Source organism: Delphinapterus leucas, chromosome 1, assembly GCF_059928025.1.
Source record: "Delphinapterus leucas isolate spDelLeu-1000000601 "Yukka" chromosome 1, BTC_Dleu_Yukka2, whole genome shotgun sequence".
NCBI lineage: Eukaryota > Metazoa > Chordata > Mammalia > Artiodactyla > Monodontidae > Delphinapterus > Delphinapterus leucas.
In genome coordinates, this window is record NC_143129.1 from 67,047,355 (window position 1) to 67,073,426 (window position 26,072).

The window sequence follows — 26,072 nt, forward strand, 5'->3', positions numbered from 1 at the left end:
TTTTTAATATAATACTCATCCTTGTCAGGTTGTAATAAAGATTCATGAGGAACAGTGCCTGGTACAGTGCTTGACACAAAAGAATGCTAGAAAAATTAAGGGCTTTTATTTGTCCTTATCAGTTTTTCTAAATCTCTTTAATTCAGCCGGAGATGCTGCTGCCATAGAGAAACTGTCATCTTTTGTTGCACTGATGGAGGTATAGCATTTCCATGCCAGGATGGCAGAGCCCTTCTTATGCTCTGCAATACAGACCATGTCTGTTTCTGAGCTCAGCACTTATAATCTATCAGTTGTCAGCATTACCTTCTTCCTATCCATATTACAAACACTTCAGGGCAGAGGCCATGTTCTAAACACCTTTGTAGACGTAATTCACAGTCCCTGTCCACAGTGCTGGACATAAGGCGGGCATTCTATAAAAACCTAGTATCGTCTGGACAGGGTTTGCCATGTGAGGATGGCTCACAAGACTCTGACAAAAGCTGTGAAGGGTCCCCCTGGGCAGGCCTCACCTGGTCCCACTGACATTCACCTAACAAAAACCCTTGGGCATGTTGCTCTTGCCACCTTACATGGGACAGCCATTTCAAAATCACACAGACAAATTTTGCAGGTGCCAGGCCTGAAACGTGGCCCCAGAGGAAGAGGACTAACATTTTCTGAGCATCTTCTGTAGATCAATGAAAAACCCAGAGAGTTCAGTGCACTTCTGTCCACTGAGCCCCTGGGGGATGCCCAGAGACCCATGGGGAGATGTACAGAAGAGCCTGTTCCAGGCAAGAGTCAAAGCCCCCTGGTGAGGGACACTTTGCGGCAATGCCCTCTCTCCTGCTTGTAGACAAACATTTGTCTTTGGCAGATTGCAGCTGCCAGCTCCTCCCCAGGAGGCTGAAATGACTCCTCGGGAAGGTGCAGGCTGTGCTTCGGGACCTGTCGGGATGAAGGATGCCAGAGGGGCTCTCTCTCACCATTTGCATGCTGATTTGGTTCCTTGTAATTCATTTTTATGTTCTTTGCCTTTTCCATATGTGTCTTTCCCTCTCTACTTTGCATTTTCCTGATGTAGTACGGCAATGTATTTTGTCACTCTTGCTTTCCAAAAATAATTCCAGGCTAGAGCTTTTTTATTTGCAATTGCAGGGCTGCCTGGGAACATAATCCTCTGTTTGCTGGGTAAGATACGGTTGGAAATGAGCTTCTCTGGGTAGGGTACCCCGAAGGTTAATATCCTGGGGAGAGATGCCTAGGGCAGGCCTGAGAGCACCAGAATAAACATTTGCTGAAAGAATGTTTCTAAGAAAAATTAGACATAGATGATTGCAGAGAAGGAGTGATTGCGTTTACTTTGTGCCAGGCAGTATTACAGGCATTAGGGATATATAATGGTAAATTTTAAATATATATAGATATCTAGAGATATATAGATATATGATGGTATATGAGTGGTATCAATAAGACATAGATGCTATATATAAGACAATAAATGAATTAATAAAGATGGTGACAAAATATGCCCAGATCAAGCAAAACAAGATGAAACGTCCCTACTGGTTTGCCAGCCCTTGGATAACTTTCCAATGCTGTGATCTAGGGCAGTGAACATTTCTCTTTCAAAAGCTTTGCTTTTAGACTCAGAACCTGCTCCCCAACTACCTACTCAACCCACCACAAATAAACCTCCTACTGAGTGAGAGACTCTTGGGACACGATGTACATGCAGATTTAAGCAGAAGGCACATAATTGCACATTTCTCAGCACCCTTTTGGTACTGGTTCACACATCGATGAGGTTTCTGAAACTCGTTCCATTTCCCTAGTTTAAATCAGAGCTCTCTTGTTTAACATTTCTGAGCATTAAAAATATCAGAAATAAATAAACAAAACATTGCACTTGTTTTCCAGGCCTCAGGCTCACAGACAGTCCTCAGACAAAACCTCCCTCGCTGCAACCGGCCAGTCAGTCTGTTTGGCATCTTTTCTCCAGGCCTTTCAGCCCCAAATCCAATCCTGAGATGCCTCTTGCTCACAGACTGTTTTTTTAATGATTATACCTTCTAAAAAATTAATAATCTTACATGGCCCAGCTCTCACTCCAGTGCCTCTTTCTAGATCTTCCCATTTCCATCCCAAGTCCTGACCTTCCTTCCCATTTGATTGTCAAATCTGGTCTCCTTCTGGGATCAGCATTAGCAGTCTTTTCCAACAACAATTCCAGAATTATACACTTTCTCCAACAATATTATAGGATCTAAGCACAGCTTCAGTGACATTAAATTTATTGGTTGCTTTCTGTCTATGGCATGAGTCCTTTTAGTCTGATAACTTTCTGGAACCCAAATCACTGTTGCAGCTGGAATCAGGGTGTCTGAAAAGAGGCAGCTGTCACTTCATATCCTGCAAAACGTTTCCACAAAAACTGCCCCCAAATGCTAAAATCTTTCACTAGGGAGAGCTGATTCATGGAATTTAAAATAGGATTTCCATATGGCTGAATAATTCTGTTGAGGAAAATAGAAAAGGAAAAAAAAACAAGTATTGCCTTCTTCAAGTCTTTCCTTTTGAGGACAAGTCAGGGCACAGAGCATTGTGGACACTGGAAGATCGGTTTGGATGATGGGAATGTCGTAGATGAATTTTTTCACATAGAAACTCATGGATCCTGAAAGAGTCTGCAAAAATGCACAGCTCTTGCACATTCGCTGAAACATCTCCTCCCAGGCAAGAAATGTCAAGTTGGAAGCTAAAACCAAAGCACACCGGCCCTGTGAAACCCCTGATAATATCTGTTTCCTGCCATAAATTCAGCAAAATATTTGGTGACAATGTCACCATAATCTCTTTGAGACATAAGACTCTGGATCCCATCCCTTCCTGCCTTCCTAGGCTTTTTTCATTATTGAACCTTCTCTCTCTTATACATTCAACATCCTTCAAACAACTGGTTTCTTCCAGTTGACTTTTTTTTTTTTTTTTTGCGGTACGCAGGCCTCTCACTGTTGTGGCCTCTGCCGTTGCGGAGGGCAGGCTCAGGATGCGCAGGCTCAGCGGCCATGGCTCACAGGCCCAGCCGCTCTGCGGCATGCGGAGGTCCTCCCAGACCGGGGCACGAACCTGTGTCCCCTGCATCGGCAGGCGGACTCTCAACCACTGCGCCACCAGGGAAGCCCTTCCAGTTGACTTTTAACGTCTAAACTTTTCACATGAGGAAAATGAACTTTGCTCAACCTTCTGTTTGCTGGCTCCTCCTCCTCTTCCTGCCCTTTAAATGTTAGGATTTCCTGTAAAATGGGGCAGCCACTGTGAAAAACAGTATGGAGGTTTCTCAAAAAACTAAAAATAGAACTACTGTATGACCCAGCAACTCCACTCCTGGGTATGGATCCAAAAAACACAAAAACACTAATTTGAAAAGATACATGCACCCCAATGTTCATAGCAGCATTATTACATTGCCAAGATATGGAAGCAACCTAAATGTCCATCAAGAGATGAATGGATAAAGAAGATGTGGTACAAATATACAATGGAATACTACTCAGCTGTAAAAAAGAATGAAATTTTGCCATTTGCAGCAACATGGATGTACTTGAAGAGTATTATGCTAAGTGAAACAAGTCAGAGAAAGACAAATACTGTATGATATCACTTATATGTGGTATCACTTTACACAACAAACTTGTGAATGTAACAAAAAAGAAGCAGACTCACAGATATGGAGAACAAACTAGTGGTTACCAGTGGAGAGAGGGAAGGGGGAAAGGCAACACAGGGGTAGGAGAGTAAGAGGTACAAACTATTAGGTATTAAATAAGCTATAAGGATATATTGTACAACACAGGTAATATAGTCAATATTTTATAATAACTATAAATGGAGTATAACCTTGAAAAATTGTGAGTCACTACATTGTACACTTGTAACATATAATATTGTACATCAACTATACTTCAATTAAAAAATAAGCAATAATTTTTTTAATGTTATTGCTCAGTCCTAAGACTTCCATAATTCTCTCTCTACTCTGTCTCTGGAAAATCTTACCCTTACCCACTGCTTCTATTACCACTGATTCTCACATGACTCACAGTTTCCTACGGTGAGTCCAGATCCCTCCTCAGCCACATACCCACCAGCCCCTGTTAGAATCTCAAGGCACTTCCAATTAACCAGGATCAAAACCTACTCATTGTCTTTCCCATGTCCCAATCTCCCAGACAAAGACAGAAACAAAAAAGACAACTCTATTTCCAGTGTTTCCTGACTTTCTGAATGATACCATCCTTCAACCATCAATCTAGAAATCATCCTTGACATCATCCTCCTGCTATTTCCCATGGCCACCCTATCACCAAATCTTATCAATTCACCTGCTAAATATCTCTCATACCCCTCAACTCTCCAATCTGCTTCAGGACTTTCATGTGCTGTTCCACTGTCTAGAAAAATCTTCCTCCTTCTTCTGGTTACCTGGATCTCAGGTCAACGATCACTCCCTCAGGGAAGCTGTGCTGACATCTCTGTTGAGGTCAAATTCCCTTATTACTACTGGACTTGCAGAGACTTTGTCACTGTTGCAATTTTACATGTGTTGATGTGGTGATTTGATGAATAAATGCCTCTACTAATGTAGTAAGCTCCTGGAAAGTAGTCTGCCTTTGTGCACTACTGTCTGATTAGCAACTACATAGCTCCTGTCACACAATCACTTGTCATACAAATATTTTTTAAAGAATGAATAAACAAAGGAAGTTTTCAAAGTTAATATGAATATGCTTGGAGTGATTCTCCAGCACAACGTCAACGTCAGACCATCTTGATCATCTGGAGAAGGTTTTATCAAAAATCATTCCATAATTAAGAAGCTAAAGTAAACAGAGTGAAGAATAAGAAAAAATACATATATATATGTGTATGTATATATCCAAAAGCTTCTTGTGAAATGCCAAACAAGCTATAAGGTGACCACAGAGGGTTTACTAGTAAAGACCATGGCCCCACAGCCAAGAAATGACTGAGGAGATTTACAGTCCTGAAACCATGCTGAAAAGACCCTATTTGCTTTAGGGCAGTGTCTCCTAGCTCCTGGTCAACTTGCTAAAAACCAATTCCCAGAGAGCCAATTCCACGGACCAACATTTGGGCAACTGGGCTTGCTTCCATATTTCTCCAAGTATGATGCCTTTGTCTCCTGCATTATCACCACCTGGAATGCTCATTAAAAGCACAGGCTATCCCAGACCTATTAATGATGGGGTCCAGGAATCCAGGTTTTAAATACCCCAGCTGATCCTCATGCAAGCTAAAATCTGAGAGCAGGACTGTGGTCCTAGAGAGTAGACAGCCATGATTTGCAAAGACATCGAACTAGCTTTTACTTATCTCTTGACAACACCCAAGCCATGACAAGAACCTGCCAAATACAGTGGCGAAACCCTCTCTCCTGGGAAAACAAAGATGTCTTGCTTTCTAAACTCTTTAAGAACAGTTTGCTTTAGATAAAGATAATTTGGTCACCAAGGAGGTTAGGGGAAGTCGTTCTTGCTTGGGAGCTGAGTGGAGAGTGCTCTTCCTTGTAAAAACCTCTGGCCAGTGGGCTAGACCCAGAACAGACCTTGGAAAGCAGGGCCTGCAGGACACAAAGCCTTGCAAGCTTTTGGCAACCAGGAGTTAGGAAGAGGCTTCAGTCATGGATGACCTCATGACCCTGGGCAGCAGAAGATGTCTATATAAACCAAGAGGGTTAGGAGATGGACAGAGGTCAGGGGAGAAGGGCTTTGCTTGAAACACTACAGAAAACCCAATTCCTGTCTCTTACATTTATTTCACTTTACGTAATCGCATTTCTGAGCACAACTGTCTCTGGGATGCACTCATCAATAGAGGTGGAAGCACTGTCCACCACAGGAAGTATATGTAGTATTGTAATAATAATAGATACTCTTTATGGTGTGGTTATTAGGTAACTCTGCCTTCACAGACTATAATCCATGTCCATGAAGAAAACAGATGGAATTATTAGCATCATACAGAAAAGAAAAGAGGTCTGAAAGGTTTGGTAATCTGTCCAAGGTCGTGCAGCTAGAGGAGCGGGTATGAGTCTGAACCCAGATCTGTGCCCTTTCACTGAGTCATGACTTTAGGTGGTAAATTAACTTATGCAAGTTAATTCCTAATTCCATTCTATCCTCTTCCAATGGGCTCCATAATTCTAGCTTACCATCCTACTCCCACTTTAGATCTCTCTTACCTTTATGCTCTGCCCAAATCAAACCAGAATTCTATTTCTTTTCTTTTTCCCAACCTTACTGAGATATAAATGATGTATAACACTATGTAAGTTTAAGGTGTACAATGTGATGATTTGATACACACATACATTGTTGAAACGATTGCCACAATAGGGTTAGTTTAAAACTCTATCCCCTCATAGAATACCTTTTGTGTGTGTGGTGAGAACATGTAAGATCTATTCTCTTAGCAACTTTCAAGTTGCTATTGTTAACTATAGCCATCTTGCTGTACATTGAATCCCCAGAACTTATTCATCTTATAACTGGAAGTTTGTACCCTTTGACCAAAATTTCCCCATTTCCCCCACACCCCCAGCCTCTGGCAACCACCATTCTACTCTCTAGGTAATGAGGATTCATAGGCCTTTCAATATTTCTCTAAGTCTCTATTTCTAATCTTCCCTTCATGTACCTAGCTTTTCTAGTTTATCCTTGCATGTATCTGAATCTTTCCATACTCCATATAGTTTCCTCTCAGATCATACCGCAAAAGGAACATTAAACTTTGTAAATGAGATTTACATTCATAAGCACATACTTTTTTAAAAAGCACTGGATGTATCTTAAATACAAGTAAACATTTTATGTATTAGGCACTTACCATGTGCAAAGCACTATACAAAGATGTTAAAGACATGGGCTCTGCCCTCAAACAGTGCACAATCCAGTGATGATATCAGTAAGACATAGACATAAATAGCACAAATCAAATGGAAAGTAAAAAGAATTATGAGGAGTAAAACTAATATTTCCAGTAGTTTCCCTATAACATGTCTACTCCCAAATATACTTCATCCTGAATCAACCCAGTAACATCTTAGCTGATAACTCAGCTTAGTCCCCAGTGCAAATCTGCTTCTATCCAAGCCCATTTCGCTAGTCTTTGCAAAATTCATCTCTTCTCAAATGCTTCCTCACCATCACTTTAGCCCTCTGCTCAAGGACCTCTGATAGATCACTACTGTTTTCAGAGGACACTCCAGGCCATCCCTAACTAACTTGCTTCACTTTTGGTCTAGGAGCAAGACCTCTTGACCCGGCCCCATGAAAAGCAGGAGACTGTCCTGAATGGCTGCTGTGGTATTATGGCTCAGTGCAGTATACTTGCTTACTCTGGCTTATGCAATAGATGTTGTGAATATTGTTGGAATGACTGCATATCCTGAAGAGGTTGTGTACAAATTTCACTCTGTGCATTGAATCCAGTTTTCTCATTGGTTTACATTGCGTTTCCCAGAGCTATTTTTTCTCTTCTGTACATTTCATTTGGCAGGTCTTCTGATGCTCTAGTTTGCATCTTCTTTGCACTACCTAAGACCCATTATCACTAATCATTGTACCATCTGTGAATGCAGCAAGAGGGAGACTACAACTGAACAGTCTTCAGCGGATCCCAGAAAAAAACGTGAGTCATTAACTGTTGTGAATAATTTATCTGTTTAAGTTTTCATATTGAGTTAGCTTAAAATACGTTCCTGTCCTGACTTACTGAAAGAATGTCAAACCTGCTGACTGGCAAACAGCAGAACCAGGCCAGTCCCTGAAGTAAACAACAATGAAAAAATAGGGTTCTCTAATGAGAAGCTTCTATTTGGATCTTGTTTGAATAAACCAGCTGTGAGATACATTTAGAAACCACTGGGAGATATGAATACAGACTAAGTATTTACTGATATTGGGAAATAGTTATTAATTTTTTTAGATTAAAATAGCATTGTAGTTATAGGAGAACATGTTCTTTAAGATACATACTAAGTATTTAGGGATGAAATAAAATTGTGTTTGTAATTTACTTCAAATTCTTCAGCCAAAAAAAAAACCTGAAAAGAGATTAAGTAAATATGACTAAATGTTAACAGTTGTTAAATAGCTATACAGGCATTTATTTTACTATTCTGTTTCTATTTTTCCGTAGATTCAAAATTTTTTTAATAATAAAGGTTTTTTTGTGGTGCCAAGGCAAGGAAAGGTTATATAATATTTTTTTTCTTTATTGGAGTATAGTTGCTTTACAATGGTGTGCTAGTTTCTGCTGTATAACAAAATGAATCAGCTATACGTATACATATATCCCCATATCCCCTCCCTCTTACGTCTCCCTCCCTCCCTCCCTATCCCACCCTCTTGGCTCTTTATTGACCCTTTCTCTTACATTATCTTATTAAATGTGACAATAATAAGTGAAACTCCATTTTACAGATGAAAATTATGAAGCTTAAAGGGATTCATTTAGTCATTCCTCCGGAAACCATTAAACATTATGCTAGACACAATTCCTGCTCTCAAAAGACTTATTTATCACTTAGCAGGGGCAAACAGCTAAATAAGTCATAAAAATCAATAACTACTACTATCATTTATTGAGCACCCAGTGAGACAAACACGGTGACAAGCACTTCATATGTCTTAACTCACTTCATCTTCACAACGACCATCTGAGGTTGGTAGTGTTAGCATTCCCATTTTATAGATGAGAAGACTGAGGTCCGGAGAGGTTACGTACATTGCCCAAGGTCAGACAAAGGGTACAATAAAGTGTCCAGGGTGCTACGACAGACATATATGCAAGACATAATAGGGTACAAAGGAAGAAGTGATCATTCTTTTTAAAAAGGAAGCCATCAAGGGGCTTCCCTAGTGGCGCAGTGGTTGAGAGTGCGCCTGCCAATGCAGGGGACGTGGGTACGTGCCCCGGTCCGGGAAGATCCCACATGCCGCGGAGCGGCTGGGCCCGTGAGCCATGGCCACTGAGCCTGCGCGTCCGCGTACCGCAAAAAAAAAAAAGGAAGCCATCAGGAAACGCAACACATAGAGGCTAAATAACCATCAATCCCACCTACCAAATGACAGAAGTGGAGCCTGAGCCATCGTACACCTAACTCAAGGTTTCTCAACCTCAGCACTACTGGCATTTGGGGCTGGATATTGTGGGAGGCTGACCTGTGCATTTTAGGACGTTTAGCAGCATCACTATCTACTAGATGCCAGGAACAACCTCCTGCTGTGACATGCAGAAAGGCTTCAGACATTGCCAAATGTCCTTGGCGGACAAAATAGCCTCTCAATGAGAAACACTGATCTACTTTAAACTGCAAACTCCCAGTAGCCAGTCCATAAACTACACTTTTTAAATCTTTAGCTAAATATAAATGGGACCCCCAGAGAATGTCTTATCAGAAGGTGACAGACACCTTCTCTAGCCCATTTAAACAATATTGCTGTGTTTCGTGTTTAAAATAGAAGATGGATGTTTAGCCTTTAATTAAATGAATCTCAACTTGTGTCTATTAAAGTCGTCTTGAGAGCTAGAGAATAAAATTATTTCTACACAAACCTGCCTTTTGCCTGACTGTACTTTCTGGAGCTAAATTTAGTTTTAGTCATATGAGAAGGTTCCAAAGGTATTTTGTCTATTTTCTCCCCTGAATTGCTATGCTTCTGACTGTTCCTCGAATATGATACGAAGATCCTCATTGTTTTCTCACTACAATGTTGAAGAAGCCTTTTGTATATAATGAAGAAGCCCTGACAAATCCTTTAATGTGGATTTTGAAGGACCTTCCCATTGAGTCAAACATCTTTTCAGCAACTAGAAAGGGAAGAGGCACAAAGAAATCCAGTCACTACTCCAGACATTAAAACCATGAGGACCAAATATATTCAGGTTTCCATCCTTTGCTATCATCACTTATATTAACTCACAGTGTGTGTTGCTCTGCACACAAATGAATGACCTCGTGAGCATCTTTCAAATTGGAATTTGCAAACTGTGATTGATAACCGCTCTGTGGGCAGGAAACCAACATGAAACCCAGCTGCCCAGCCTCACCTCACTCACCAGCCAACTCAAACATTGCTCAGTCCCAATAGTATTAATACTCATGAGATATTAGTCAGTTCTTCTGAAAATATGGCAGGCAGATAAAAATCTAGGAAAACCGAAAATAGGAGCCAGCCCATGTTGACTCACATCAAGGATTATATCACCACTTTTAGCAACACAGGTAGGTCGACGTAGGGCTAGAGAATATTTTTTGCAAGATATCTGTCTCTGGAAGTAGACTTTATGTTTTAATTAAGCATATCTTTCATCTAGCGTTCTTATCAGGACTGACATTATGAAAGGGTGAGTTAGCAATTGTCTGAGTAGGGTGATATCCACAGTGCTGATAAAGGACTTTGGAAAATACTTTTTGCATCCTCCAACGGATCCCTAAAATTCTCTTAAAGTATGAGTCTTTTGGCTTAAAACTTTAGTCTCTGGCAAAATAAAACATAAAGCAGAGAAAAACTTTTGTCGTGGTTATTGGATATTTACAGTATGGTGTGAATAATTTTCAGGTACTGAGAACAGGTTTTTATAGAAGGAGACACTGCAATAAGATACTCATATTTCATATATATATATATATGTATATTTCCCATAATATTTTAGGGAGAAATATCTGTAAATCTGGCTTAGAACATTTTACAATCCCTTTCTTTCATCTCAAAAAGAGTAACAATTATGTAACAAAATTAAAAGTATATAATAAAAAAAAACTATGTATAAAATGGACAACTGATGGGAACATGCTCTATAGCACAGGGAACTCACCTAGCGCACTGCAGTAATCTAAATGAGAGGGAAGTCCATAAAGAAGGGGATATCTGTATGTGTATGGCTGATACATTCTGTTATGCAGTAGAGGCTAACGCAACATTTTAAAGCAACCATACTCCAATAAAAATTAATTTTAAAAAAGAATATTCCAGGTCACTTAATAAAGCAAAAAGATACTGATACTTTACTGATGCATGACTATCATGGATGGAAAGTAAGAAGGATAATTCAGAATGCATTTACTTAACAAGATCCTACTCCAGGTCTCATGGTACCCTTCAAGGACATCTTGCACCAAGAATAAACACCTTGCCATGCTTAATAAGACAAGGATCTTAGGCTCATGCTTTCACCCAAAGACACACAACAGTAATTATGCACATTTTAGAAACCTTTTTCCCCCCTAGCCCAGACCCCTTTGGTGTAGTAAGTATAATTTTATGATATTGAAATTTGTTGTGGGCTGAATTATGTCCACCTCAAAATTCATATGTTGAAGCCCTAAGCCCCAGTAGCTCAGAATGTTACTCTATTTGGAGATAAGGTCTTTGAAAAAGTAATTAAGGTTAAATGAGATCATTTTGGTGGGTTCTAATGGCCTGTGCACATATAAAAAGAGAAGATAAGGGCACAGGTATACACAGAGGGAATACTGTGTGAAGCTTCAAGGAGAAAAAATAAAAGGAAAGAAAAAAAAAAAGATGCAAGGAGAAGACAGGCATCTACAAAGCAAGGAGACGGGCCTCAGAAAGAAACCAACCCTGCTGACACCTTGGTCTCAGACTTATACCCACCAGAACTGCGAGAAAATAAATTTCTGTTGCTTAAGCCACCCAGTCTGTGATACATTTTTATGGCAACCCTAGCAAACTAACATAAGCTTCAAAATGCTTGCACCTTGAATTAATTTTATTTAATGGCCTAAGTTTATTTATACAGGGCACATTGTGCTGTGGTCCAAGAAGCTTTTCTGAGTCATCACTCATCAGAATTTCTCAAAAGTTAATCAGATGGAATTTATGGGAACCAAACAGGCTAAAGCCATCAAGAGAATTTATTGCAGCCAGTTGCCAATGGAATTTTGCCAGTATGAACTGTTTCTCAGCAAACAAACTCAGATGTCACTCCAGAGTTCCCAAGCAAACTCTCTGGGCATCCAAGTTTCTTCTGATGCTGTTTTACTTCTCGAAATATCCAAGCCACTCTTTCTCACCCACACTTTACATTCTGTGTTCTTTATACTTTCAGAGGTCAGCAAGAATTTCTATTAATGATGCTTTCTAATACATTGCTGCTAGGAACGTAAAATGGTATAGCTGCTTTGGAAAACAGTCTGGCAGTTCCTCAAATAGTTAAACATAGAGTTACTATTTGACTTAGCAGTTCCACTCCTAAGTGTTTACGCAAGAGAAATGAAAACGTATGTTCACAGAAACCTGTACACAAAGTCCATAGCAGTGTTTTTATAATATCCAAAAGGGTAAACAATCCAAATATCCATCAACTGAATGAATAAACAAAATGTGGTACAGCCATACAATGGAATATTATTCTGCAATAAAAAGGAATGAAGTACTAATACATACTACAACATAGATGAATCTTGAAAACATTATGCTACATGAAAGAAGACAGACATAATAGGTCATATATTGTATGATTTCATTCATATGAAATAGCCAGAATGGGCAAATCCATAGAGACAGAAAGTAAATTAGTGATTGCCAGTAGGTGGGGGCAGAATGAATGAAAAATGATGGCCAGTGAGTCCAGGCTTTCTTTATGGGGTGACGAAATACTCTAAAATCAATTGTGGTGATGGATGCACAGCTCTGTGAATATACTAAAAGCTATTGAATTGTATTCTTTAAATGAGTGAAGTATATGTTACATGAATCATATCTCCAAAAAGTTATTCTAAATAAACAATGTTTTCTCATTCCTTCTGTCTGCGCTTCTCTTCCAAAAACATACACCACAGGCTTCCCCTTTGACAGTGGTAACAAAAAGGGGATTCAAAGTTAGGGATCTAGAATAGACAGTCACTAAGGCCCTTTTCAAAGGGCCTCAAGAATTTAAAGTATCTATTGATCATTTACTGTATTAGTTTCCTGTTGCTGCTATAACAAATTATCACAGACTTGGTGGCTTAAAACAAGATAAATTTATTATCTTAAAGTTATGAATATCAGAAGTTGGAAATGAATTTCACTGGAATAAAATCAAGGTATCGTGAGGGTTGTGTTCCTTCTAGAGGCTCTAGGGGAGAATGTGTACCCTATATTTTCCAGTTTCTTGCTGTTGCCTGCATCGTTGATCCATGATTCCTTCCTCTATCTTCAAAGCCATCAGCAGAGTATCTTCAAATCTTCCTCTGACTCTATTAGAGACCAATGTAATTCCACTGTGCCCACCTCAGTAATTCAATATAATCTCCCTATCTCAACTTTTAACATAATCATATGTGTAAAGTCCTTTTATCCTGTAAAGTAACATATTCAAAAGTTCCAGGGACAGAATATGCACATTTTAGGGGGCAATTATTTCCCCTATCACATTTACCATGTCAGTGAGGGACTACAGCATCTAAAGGGGCAGAGGACCTTGGGTAGGGACCATAGAAGAGAGAGAAAGCCGGACAACTAGGTCCTTCACAGAGCAAAAACCTACAAAGACCACATATCCAGTTCAAGTCCACCCCAGGCACATGGCCTGGCCCTTTCCCTTGTCTCCTTATGGATATCAGCAAACAATCAATACATATAGTTTTAATTTTTCAAAAAGACAGAAAGAAAAGTCCACAGGTTTGGAATGACTCTTGAAGAAGCCTTAAGAGCCGTTGGAAAAGGCAGTAGTGATCCCCAAGAACCAGCATCGGTTCACAAAGATCAGGACCTGACAATTTCACATCTTTTTTTTTTCTTTGAGAGGACACTCTGATCAGGAAAATGTGGAGATGCAGCATGTCTGATCTACGCCAAACTATCAATTTTCATAATATCCAGGAGGCAGAATGGAGTAATATGGGCTACAATGTAAGGCAATCTCCCACATAAACAGCTGGCAAAATAATCTTTGCTTAAAGGATATCGATGAATGGATTGGTGTCATCTCTTGAGTAAGTCTGTAGCGTTGGGCCACAGGGCTGAGGTTTAACATTCTCATCAGTGGCTTAGACGAATGATTATCATGCTTGTCAAGGATGGAAAGCCAGAAGGGAAATCATGAACAGAATGGCTTTGTTTACAATACAATTAGATTAGATCATGGGCACATGTGGAGAGCAAATGAGGCTGGGGCCTGATCATCAGGAGAAATGACATGCTCAGAGCTTTGCTTTACATTATCTGTGATATATAAAAGGGAAAGAGACTGAAAGGGAGAAAATCCAAAAACGTGAAAATACCAAAGTTCAGAAAGGACACTAGACATTGTCCATTAGAGACAAGAGTAAAGATGTGCGTGCATACCTGCAGATGTGTGAAGGCACAGGGAAAGGAGCTAATGGACATAGAAGCAGTAATCATGGGAGAGAGGAGCATGACTAAGGGGTAAAATTTCAGGGAAGCTAAGAAAGGACAGGTCAGGAGTACAGGTGACAAGCCTAAATGCCGGACAATAGGCAAATGACCATACATTATAGTACAACCACATAATAAAATGTAATGCAGTCATTAAAATGAGGTTCTCAAAAACATTGAATGGGGCTTCCCTGGTGGTGCAGCAGTTGAGAATCTGCCTGCTAATGCAGGGGACACAGGTTCAAGTCCTGGTCTGGGAGGATCCCACATGCTGCAGAGCAACTAGGCCCATGGGTCACAACTACTGAGCCTGCGCGTCTGGAGCCTGTGCTCCGCAACAAGAGAGGCCGCAATAGTGAGAGGCCCGTGCACCGCGATGAAGAGTGGCCCCCGCTTGCCACAACTAGAGAAAACCCTCGCACTGAAACGAAGACCCAACACAGCAAAAATAAATAAATTTTTAAAAAAATTGAATGGCATGGAAAATGTTCAATATAATATTAATTTTTTTAAAAAGTAGTATTCAAACTAATGTACAGTAGAATCTCAACTTTGTTATTTTTTGAAAGTATGCCTAAAAGAAAAATTATAAAGAAAGACCTCAAAATGTTAATAGCAGCTGTCTATTATGAGTGATTATATTTTCTTCTTTCACCTCTTCACATTTTCCAAATTTTCCACAAAGGATATGTCTCACTTTTAAAATCAGAAAAATAATTTCAGAGTATAGGTAGAAGTGTTGGTACTTAGGAGGAAAGTTGTCTTATCATGAAATGAAAGAAGGAAGGGAAGGGAAGGGAAGGGAAGGGAGGGAAGGAGGGAAGAAGGAAGGAAGGAAGGAAGGAAGGAAGGAAGGAAGGAAGGAAGGAAGGAAGGAAGGAAGGGAAGTAGGGTCATTGAGGGAAGTCATGCTAGACAAATTTCTCAGTCAAATCAAAAAGTCAATATTCCTTAGAAAGCATTTTTGTAAAGAGGTAATTTCCCCCTTGAGTAAAGCAGACATTTTAATTTTTTGTTCATTTTAGAGTTTGAAAACCTTTTAAATGAGAAATGTCAGGGGAAAAAAACATGCTAAAATTAACCTGCAGTCCAACTTTGACATCAACTCAACAAAAATCATGAGGATCCAGACACGAGCCCCTGCAGGAACCAACTACCTATGTTGTTACTAAAGCAAAGTAGGGCAGCCCTCCTCATTTTGCTGGTGACTATTCCCAGGCACCATAACATCAGCTGTCACTCATGGCAATGTATCTGCCCAGCAAATTAAGCAACCAGCAGTAAGTAACAGTCCATGGCCAGCTAATGGTCAAATCTGCCTCTGCTCTGTCATCTGAAAAATGAAAATATACTTTCAACATCTGAGAGGAAGGCAACGATACTCAGATGATATAAACACAGAAAGGACTGCAGTGCTTCACAGCTATGCCCAATTAATCCAACAGTCTGTCACTGGCACCAGTAGGTTATTTCCTACTAAAGCTTGATGGTTTTCTCCATTCTAAACATTCTAATTTTCTGTCAGAATGGCCTCTCAGGAGATCTGTGGGTCCAACGCCATCCTTTTACAAGTAAGGAAACTTGAGAGATTAATTGACTTCCCCAAAGCCTCACTGCTGGCTCGTGGTAGAGTCAAGGAGAGAAACCAGGCCCACAGACCACAGGCTGCCTCTTCTCTCTCCCTCACCCACTGCATCCACACTTGGGAGAAAGGGGTAGCAGGATGGCAGAATGAACAGCACCACACATCGTCTGGTGGAATTAAGGACGATATCTACTGGGACTGAAGAAAAAGTACCCAGGAGAAGCAGGACCTAGGGATAAAAGAAGAGGTGCCATCCACGCGAACCTCAGTCCTGATGTTCACAGTAAAACTTGGTAGATAAATTTATCTAAACACTATCTTTAAAAAATTTATAGCTTGATCCTGTATCACCTCCATAATTATAAAGCCACCTATTTTTACCACCAGTTTTACAAACAGAGGACCACAGCTCCTTTCTGAGAGCCAGTGTCCTGACATTCTCATCAACCTAGAGTACAAGCCAAAATAAAACCTCCCTGAACACCCAATACTGATGAACTGTAGCCCATACATCAAAACTCACACACTGATCTCATCGCCCAGATTGTATTTGATGCAACCATGAGAGAAGAGAATGAAAAGCCTAAAAATATAGACACAAGGGTTCAGAAAGCAGCTGTCAGTGTAAGGTAAGCAGAGTATTAAAGGAAAGATACTATAGTGAAATTGAAGGCATATCATTTCCTTGTTGAGCCTCAGTTTCCTCAGCAGTAAAATACAGTTAAGTAATTCTTTCACTACAGGATTGTTTTAAAAATAAAAAGAGATTATATATGTTAAGCACCTGGCATGGTATTTAACATATAGTAAGTATTCAGTAAAGGGTAATATGATTATAATTATTGAGGGTAATAATTATGGCATTAAGAAAACAAGAAAACTGGTAATATTTTTTATTTCTATATTAAAATTTTATGGCTTCCTGAGGAAACTTTTAGTTACAAAAAAAAACAAATAAAAACAAATTCATCCAGGGTGACATTCCTGAAGATTAGAGAGAGATTTTTTTGTTGACCCATTTAAACCCCAACATCAAATGGTATGTTCATGGACTTTCTCAAATCAGAAAGTCCTAGGGTAGTAAATCTGAATGCATTTTCCTTCAGAGTGGCCTGCTTCTTGGTTTTCTTCCCCCGCAGACAGAAGCAAGCTGCTGACAGTGGCAGTTACCTGTAGACAGTCCACACCTTGTCCCAGGCCATCTAGGCCAGCTAGAACACGGAGGGGAGCAGGTTCCACTACTCCACTGACTTGGTGCTTCTCTAAAAGGTACTCAGGTGGCCCAAGGAGGAAAAGGTGCTTTACTTCCTCTTCAGGATTTTATTGACAGAATCAGGTTCAAAGTAAAAAAAGACAATGACATCCCTGATGCCCCTTCTCTGCCAAGTATATTAAGATGCTAAAGAGCAACCTCATAAAGGCAGCTCCAAGGTGTCTGGGAGGCTTCCTCAGCAAGCCTGCAGAAACACTGCAGTAAAACCCTGCATTGCACCTTTCCACACAGACATTGAAAGCTCTTTAGAAAGTTGCCTATTTGTCACGGCAGGATATAGATGACACTACTGCCACTTAGAAGACTACTTAGATTTGAGGTCAGTGGTAAAATGGAGTTAAATGAAGATATTTTCTACAAAATGCAGACCAAGGTATCCTGAGATATTGTGTTGTGAATCAAGAATCAAATTGCTAAAATCCCCAGCCTTTACTTCTCCTAAGCTGTTTCATGGTGGCCACAGGGCACAGCCTTGAAAGGAGCACCCACCATGTGCCAGATGTTCTGAGGGGAACACAACACAAGTTAACTCACTCAATTTTCACAATAGCCTTGCCAGGTAGGAATTTCTATACCCATTCTAACATTAGGAAATGGAGGCTCAAGGAGTAAATAAGTTGTCTGAGGTCCCATAACCAGCAAGTGGCACAAGTAAGATTCAAACCCAGGCATGTCTAGCCCATGCTTTCTCCACACCGTCACATTGCCTCTCCCATACCAACCGTATCTAGCCACTAAGTCCCTGTTTCTTTAACCAATTCAACCAACATTCACAGCATGCTAGTTGTGTGTTGGGCATTGTGTAAGGTGCTGGGAGGTGGGGGACACAGATGAGAGAGAGATGAACCCTGACCTCCAGAAATTCAGTCAAGTGCTGGAGGCAGACACGTAAATAAATAATTACAATTCAAGACTTTAAAAATGCAATTGGAAGTAGAAAAAGAAGAGAAAGAGACTTTTAGCAAAACTTGAGGATGTTTGATTTCCAGCCCATTGCTTCTCCCATACTTACCTGCCATTAAAATACAGAACATTATAGAACGTCAATCTTTTGAAGAAAATTGGAGATTATGTTGCCTAGTCTCTCATTCTGCAACTGAGGAAATTAAGAGTAAAGAAGTTGCTGCCTATCTCAGCAACTGAGGGGCAAAACAATGACCAGGACTCAGGTTTCTCGACTCAGAGTCCGGCGGTCCCTTCAGTACATCAAACGCCATCCCAGGTCATCACTGACTCAGAGATCCAGAAAAATTTTTCGGGTAGCAGCCCATATATTTGGTTTGCTCTTTTCTCCATCCCACCCCTCTCCCCAAGGGACAATAAATAAGCTAAACTTTGGGGGCAGTATAAAGAATGACAACCTATGAATGAAGATAAAATATTTGGAATTGCAGCAGTATCTTGGGGCGGGTAGATGAATGAAGGATGGAGAATACAGTACATAACTGTGCTAAGGGTACTTACTGTTCACAGTCAAAATAAAAGTTTCAACTACCTTGCTTGGAACCCTTTTATTCTTCAACTACTTTTGTCTCCGTCCTTTGAGGTCAGGTCTGCACAGTGTGAATGTTTTTCCCACATGAATTTAACTTGTTTTTGTTAAATGCACAGTTAGCACCCACTGGGGTAAAATTCACACCTCTCTGTGTTCTAGTAAGACAATCCTTGAAGAGTATGTGGCGGCCATGAGTATGCACCTTGAAAACCTCCAGCTACAGGGAGCAAGATTGACAACCACCCCAGCACCTGTGCAGAGAGGCCCCACTCTCCACATTCCACACTCCCACTCAGCCATGACTGAGTGTGGCAGGGATGCTGAGATAGACCCACTCCTGGGAGGCACGGAACTCCTCTGAAGCCTGACTTAGGCTCAAGCACTCTCAAAGACCTTCTTGAATATTCCTTAGACTCATGGCAGTCTAAGACCTTTCCATCCAACTTCCCCTCCCTCTCTCCGTCCCTTGGGGTCAGACTTGCATTCTGATCTGACAGTTCTCCTAGACTTTCTGGCTTCTTCCTCATTTTTCCTCATAGGCTTGTCCTCTAATAAAACTCTGGCATATTTAATCCCACCCTAGCATCTGCTTCTTGGCGGTACCCAGGCTAACACAAGTTAACAAGGGAAGCACACAAGACAAATCAGGACAGTACCAGAAATTCCACCACTACAGCGCCCTAGATCTTGGCCCCTGTATGGTCTGAGTTGTATCTCCCCCAAAATTCTAACCCCCAGTACTTCAGAATGTGACTATATTTGGAGATAGGGTCATTAACGAGGTAAGTAAGTTAAAATGAGGTCATTAGGATGAGCCTTAAACCAATAAGACTGGTGTCCTTGTGAGAAGAGGAGATTAGGACACAGATATGCGTGTCATGTAAGGACACAAGGGACAATCATGTAAGGACACAAGAAGGTGGCCATCTGCAAGCCAAGGAGAGAGACCTCAGAAGAAAACAACTCACTGACCCCTTGATATCAGACTTTTAGCTTCCAGAACTGTGAGAAATATATTTCTGTTGTAAGTCACCCAAGCTGTGGTACTTTGTTATGGAAGCCCTAGAAAACTAATACAGCCCTCTTGTATTTCATGGCCTGAGTTAGGAGGTGGCTTCCATTTTCTTTGAGACAGCTTTACTGTTTCTCCAGGCCAGTCCTGTGTGGTGGTCCCTCACTTAGCTAACAGGGAGCTCCTTCGATCTCTTACACATAGAAGACACAGACAATACACCCAGCATTCTGATAACAGGATTTCCTATCAAAGGGCCCTAATGATCTGTCATATATTATGGATAAGAAAATGAGAAACACTTCATCCACTGCTTCTGTCATTGAGGAGTCTACAAGAAAGTTAAGAATGAAATTCAACACCATTCTGGCAGAAAGCTTTACAACAGAAAAATATACCAGGGCCGTAGGAAGCTGGGTAAAAACTCGCAATGGAGGATCAGCAGTTAAAGTAATCCTACTCCTTCTGAAGAGCCATAGGAAACTCATCTACTTGATTTCAAAAGATTCCAGGATTTCTGGAGAAAGCAACAAAGCACAGCTCTGAAGAGAAGGAAGTTCTCATCCACCCAAGGCCCCTATCATGGGACTTCATCACTTTCCAAAATGATTCTGAATTCTATAACCTACCCATACCTGCAAAGGAAAACATAAATTGGTACGAAATTTTGGTTAGTCTTTTGGAATAAGCTTCTGCTGCAAGAGTTCTAATTTTGCTAAGGGTTCTCTCAGAGTGGTTGGATAAAAATTGATTGCTTATTGGTAAAGATTTCTTTTGTACGTTTTTCCCTTTTATTCTACTGGTTATGCCCTCTTATCAAGGTTCTCAGTGGCTATCAAACAGGGTATGGAGGATGAAAACCAGGTTCATTCATGCTGCTTTTATCCCAGTCCTTCCTGTTTTGAGAACCCCAACTTCTGACTATACTGCTCTGAATCTCTACTTCCCCTCATACCCTCATGAGCTACCAACCACCTCATGCAGGAGAATGCCCTCCAGAGCCACTCATCACAGTTCTTCTGTGGAAATCATCACCTTGTTGCCTTCAGGTTCTGTCTCAGAGGGATTTAGGGAGATGTTGCTTTCATAGCTGGGCTCAATAAAGGCTTTTATGAATTGAGAAAAAGAGGTGTGCATATAGATAAAGAGTGGAAAGAAAAAATTTTAATAAAAATAATTCTGTGACGAGATTAAAGCTGTGTGTGTGGTTTTGAAATTTTCTCTAATTTATAAATTACTATAAAATCAAAAATGGATAAGTAAGTGTAAAATAAAAATTCACCATTACTGACTTGATTCTTCCACTGAGCCAAGACTGAGTCTAGAATTTTACTAAGACAAAGTCCAAAATCTTATTTCTGCCTCTGGGTTTCTTTTTCAAGGTCTGTTCCCTCCACTTTGCCACTCCCTCTCCCTCCTAATTCTTTTCTCTCTTTGTATTTGAGGAGAATTGAAGAGAGCTGAGATACGGTATTAGGAATATCCTTGCTACTCACTCTCCCTGGAGTGCCCTCTCCCACCACCTTTGCTCAGTAAGGTCTTCCCTTGCCACCCCATTAAAAACTGCAAACCATTTCCAACCTCAGCACTCCACAACCACTTTTTTGCTTTATTTTTCTTAACTCTAATAAATTTATTGAGAACCAAGATTTTTCTATTTTTTCTACTGTAACACCTAGAAGAGTTCCTGGAACATTCTTAGAGACACAGTAATTATTTGTTGAATGAATGAATAAAGAAAGAAATAACTTCCTGGTGTGGTAATTCTGCTTGAGGCTAATTGTCTCTTTTTAACACCTTAGACATCATTACACATGGACCACCGTATAGCCACTTGCTGCTGGAATCCCATCACTCAGCAAGGGACTCTCTTGGGTGAAATGCTGGCAATCTACCTCAAAACCAGCCACCTTTCATGATAGCCATTGGATCTATAAGAAATGTATGCATCAGTGGCAAAGATGCACTTTCTTTCTTACTAATAGTTTTATTTGAGAAAGTGACCAACAGAGAGGAAGATTATACTTACTAACCTCCCTTGCAGCTAAGAAAGGCCATATCACTCAGTTACGGTCAATGGGATGTAAGCAGAAGTCTCATATAAAATTTTCAGGAAATATTCTTAAATTAGAGGAAAACACTATTCTTTATTTCTTTCTCCTTTTTTATGGCCAGAATATGAATGCAGTGCCAAGAGGTTGAAGAGATATGCTAGACCATGAGGTAGAAACCTCATGCCAAATATTTAAATCAGTATGGTAGAAGGAGCCCAAATCCTTGATTATTCTGGGCCACCTGTACTGACTACCTATATCTATATTTTTTTTCTAGAAATTTATCTATTTCATCTAAATTTTAAAATTCATTTGCATAGTTATTCATAATATTCTCTTATTGTCTTTATAATATCTGTAGGATCTGTAGTGATGTCTTCTTTTTTATTCTTGTTGCTGATTATTTGTGTGTTCTTTATTTTCTTCATCAGTCTTGCCAAAGTTATATCAATTTTATTAGACTTCAAAGAATCAACTTTTAGCTTTGTTGCTGATTCCTATTGATATATTTTCTATTACCATTATAATTTATTTTCTTCTATAGGGGGAGGGGAGTTACTTACCTATTTTTTCTACATTCTTGAATGTAGGAATATAAATCTTTCTCTATATACTATTTGCAACATCTCACAAATAATCATATGTCATGTTTTTCTTATCATTCAGTCTATTTTCTAAACGCCAATTCACAGTTGTCTTGTGGGTTATTTAGAAGTGTATTTTTTTAGTTTCCAAATATATAGGGAAATTCTTTCTTGTTTTTATTTGTAACAAAATTGTATCATGGCAGATTTTGTATAAACACAATTCCTTGACAGTGTTGGCTTTCCTCTTCCATCCATTAGAGGGTGAGTTTTTGTAAATATTTTGTATGTGCTTAAAAATCTGACTTTCTAAAAAATTGTTCTATAAGTGACCTCTGACTAAGGTTTGTTCAATGTGTTATTCAACTCTTTTAAATTCTTACTGATTTTTGTCTGATTGCTCTATCAATTTACTCATAGATGTGTAGTAAAATTATCCACTATGGTTGTGAATTTGTCTACTTATCCCAGAAGTTTTGACAATTTTTACCTTATATATATTAAGATTATGTTATTTGGAGTAAATAAATTTAGAAATGTTTTATATACCTGATGAATTGTCCTTTTGTCATTATCTGGAGATGTGTTTATTTCTAATAACGCTTTTATTTCTTTTTCAGTCCATTTTATCTGATATTAATATAGCTAGTTCCATGTTTGGTTTTGGTTTTAGCTTTTAGGGTATATCTTTTTCTATGATTTTAGTCTTTCTGAACCTTTATATTTTACTTGTTTCTCTTGTACAGAGCATACAGTTTCTTTTTAATACAGTTTGCTAACTTTAATTAGCATATTTATTTATACTTAACATAATTACTGACATATTAGTATTTATTATATGCTATTTGTCCCGCCTGCTCTACATTCTTTTTTCTCTTTTTTTCTTGCCATATTTGAATCAATTATATTCATTCACCTTTTTCCCCTCCACTAGTTTTTAAGCTATACACTGTTTTTTGATTCTTTCAATAATTACCCTTGAAATTATGGTATGTATTTATGGCTTACCAAAGTTTGGTGTTAACTAATACCCTGACCTTCATCCTAGACAATGCAAAGACCTTGAAACATTTTAATTCTGTTCTCTATCCCTTATCTCACACCTACTTGTATACTGCTGCTGCCTTGTGTTTAATCTTGTTGATATTTTTAAATTCCAAAAGATATGATGATGATTGCTTTATATATCAATATTCATTACCATATACCCACATATTAACACTTTTGTTCATCTTAAATTCTTCTTTCATCTCCAACCTTTCATCTGCCATCATATTCCTTCTGCCTGAGGTTTACTCCTTTGTATTTCCTTTACTGCTAATCTGCTGATGACAAATTCTCTCAGTTTTATGTTGTCTGAAAATGTTTTCCTTCTCCCTGGGTATGTTGGTAGTTTTCGTTTTTCTGCATTTTGGAGATATTGCTCTATATTGGGGCTCCCACTGTTACAGTTGGGAAGTTAGCTGTTGGCCTAACTTGCTTGTTTCAAGGTAATCCATGGTATAACCTTGGTCTTTCTTACTATGATATGTCTGCATATGGATTTCTTTTTACATATTATGTTTGGGATGTATTCGGCTTCTTTAAAGGGTGGTTTGATGTCTTCCATCAGTTTTGAAAAATTCTCAGCCATTATGTCCTCAAATGTCACCTCAGTTCCATTAGAAAAATATGATAAATGCAATATTTCCCTGCCCTCTTTCCAAGACTCAGTATGATTGTCCTACCTTCTCACTGTACTCTCTATGTCTCTTACCTTCTCTTCAGTGTTTTCATCTTTTCATCTCTCCATATTTCATTCTGGAAGATTCCTCTAATAATCTTCAATTTACTAAATCTCTTTTCAACTCTATCTAATTGTCTGTTAATTTCATCTGAGTTCTTTATTTTGCTTAGTGTATTTTTTAGTTCTAGGATTTTTACTTGGTACTCTTTTCAACTCTATTATGTCCCTTTTTAGAATTTCCAGGGTTTTTGCTAAATTTTCTGCATTATGACTTCCTTGGAATAACTTCCTTATGTTTCCAGAGTAAATAGTTGTTTTACACTCTACGTCTGATAATTTCAATATCTATATCACTTATGTGTCCATCTAGGTGTCTTTTATTTTTGTTGATTCTTGTTCATGGTGTCTTACTTTTCTCCTGTGCTACATTATCTTTGCTTGTGTGCTAGAAATTTTATTTGAAAAAAAATTATTTGCCAAAATATTTTGAGAACTAACAGCATGTCATCTCCTTAGAGCATTTTTGTGTGCCTCTGCCTATCATCAGAGACATTAGAAGACTGCTCTAATCTAGGTTGAAGGCTTTTGAAATTCTGAGACATTGTACAACCCAAAACACTGCACTAATTTTTGTGCAAGGAAATAAATTTCTGGTTTACCTCTATTCCTAAGGTGTAGCCTTTGGGGCCCAAGCATAAACCAGCAGTGATCCACCAGTGTACATCGATCCCCTCTTTTTCTCTCACCTTTAGAAGCCACCAAAAGTACAACTCAGTCGCTCTGCTCTCCTTTGAGCTGAAAAGTAACCTCAGGGTAAAAGTGATCTGGTATTCCTCGTTCACCTCTCTGGGTCATAGCCGAGTTCATTCACTATCTTGTTAGCTCTTAGATGATTTTAAGGAGAGTTTTTTTCCCAACTTTTTTAGTTACCTTTAGTAGTGGTGGCTGGTCCATATTGCCTAGTCTATGATTACAAAAACTGGAAGTCCTTTAAGTTGTCCAGATTTATAAACTTTATTTATATGAGAGAAAGACAAGCATCTAACTTTTTACACTATAAGTTTTCTGTCACCTGCAGCCAAATCTTAATTCCAAAAGCAGGATTCTTATCACACCACTGTTCTAGCACACTATTCCTTTTCTAAAGGGTATTCTAGTTCACTGTTTATATTCTCTCTCTCTCTCTCTCTCTCTCTCTTTCTCCAGTATTTCTTTCTGACACTTTCTCTGTACTCAAACAGTCACCAGAAATCAGATAGCCCAATGGCTTTGATACTTACATTAAAAGGGACCTGACTTGGCCTTTCTCAATGTCATAGGTAGTTCCCTTGGGACATCCTCCCACGATTTGGGGAAGATAGAAAACATCTTCCCACAGGAGAGAAGGAGAAGAAGAGGAAAGGGATTTGTTTCTTATCATAAACACTGCACTCCTCTAAAAGGAGGCCTCATCCCCTCTCCTCAGTCCTCTTCTACATGTACCTGAAGGGAAATTGTTACTCTGAAGACATGACTGACCTCAGTAATTCACCATGATCTTCTGAACTTAAAATATATGGCCCTTGAACTTAGAATATATGGGCTTAATGCCTTTTGTGCTCAGGTTTGAACTTTAATCACAATTCTAAAAGGAAAAATCATACTCTATGGCCCACACCATCCTGCTACACTCTAAGAAATGGTGTGATATATTCTCAATGAACTTGAAAAAGTACACAAAAATATAATGGTTATGTGGGTACTCACCCATACTACTTTCAGTGTTTTCTTATTATAAAGATTGCCATTATTAGAATTAGCTATTTTCATTTTTTTAATCTGCAGTTTTTCATTTTAATGTTTTCCTCCCAGACCAAAACAAAGTAATTGCTTTAGATGCTTTAAAATTACCGTACTTTTCAAATATTTATTCTTTTCATACAATTA

The 26,072-nt window shown here is 39.2% G+C and overlaps 1 long non-coding RNA gene across 1 annotated transcript in view; it reads right to left on the reverse strand.

Annotated features, from left to right (window-relative positions):
- Nucleotides 1-26,072, reverse strand: part of LOC149750526 (uncharacterized) — a 127,914-nt gene that overhangs the window by 79,436 nt on the left and 22,406 nt on the right. Inside the window, exon 1 of the long non-coding RNA XR_016393193.1 lies at nt 1-26,072. This exon is cut by the window's left edge and continues 38,131 nt beyond it; it is cut by the window's right edge and continues 22,406 nt beyond it. This is a non-coding gene — a long non-coding RNA (uncharacterized LOC149750526).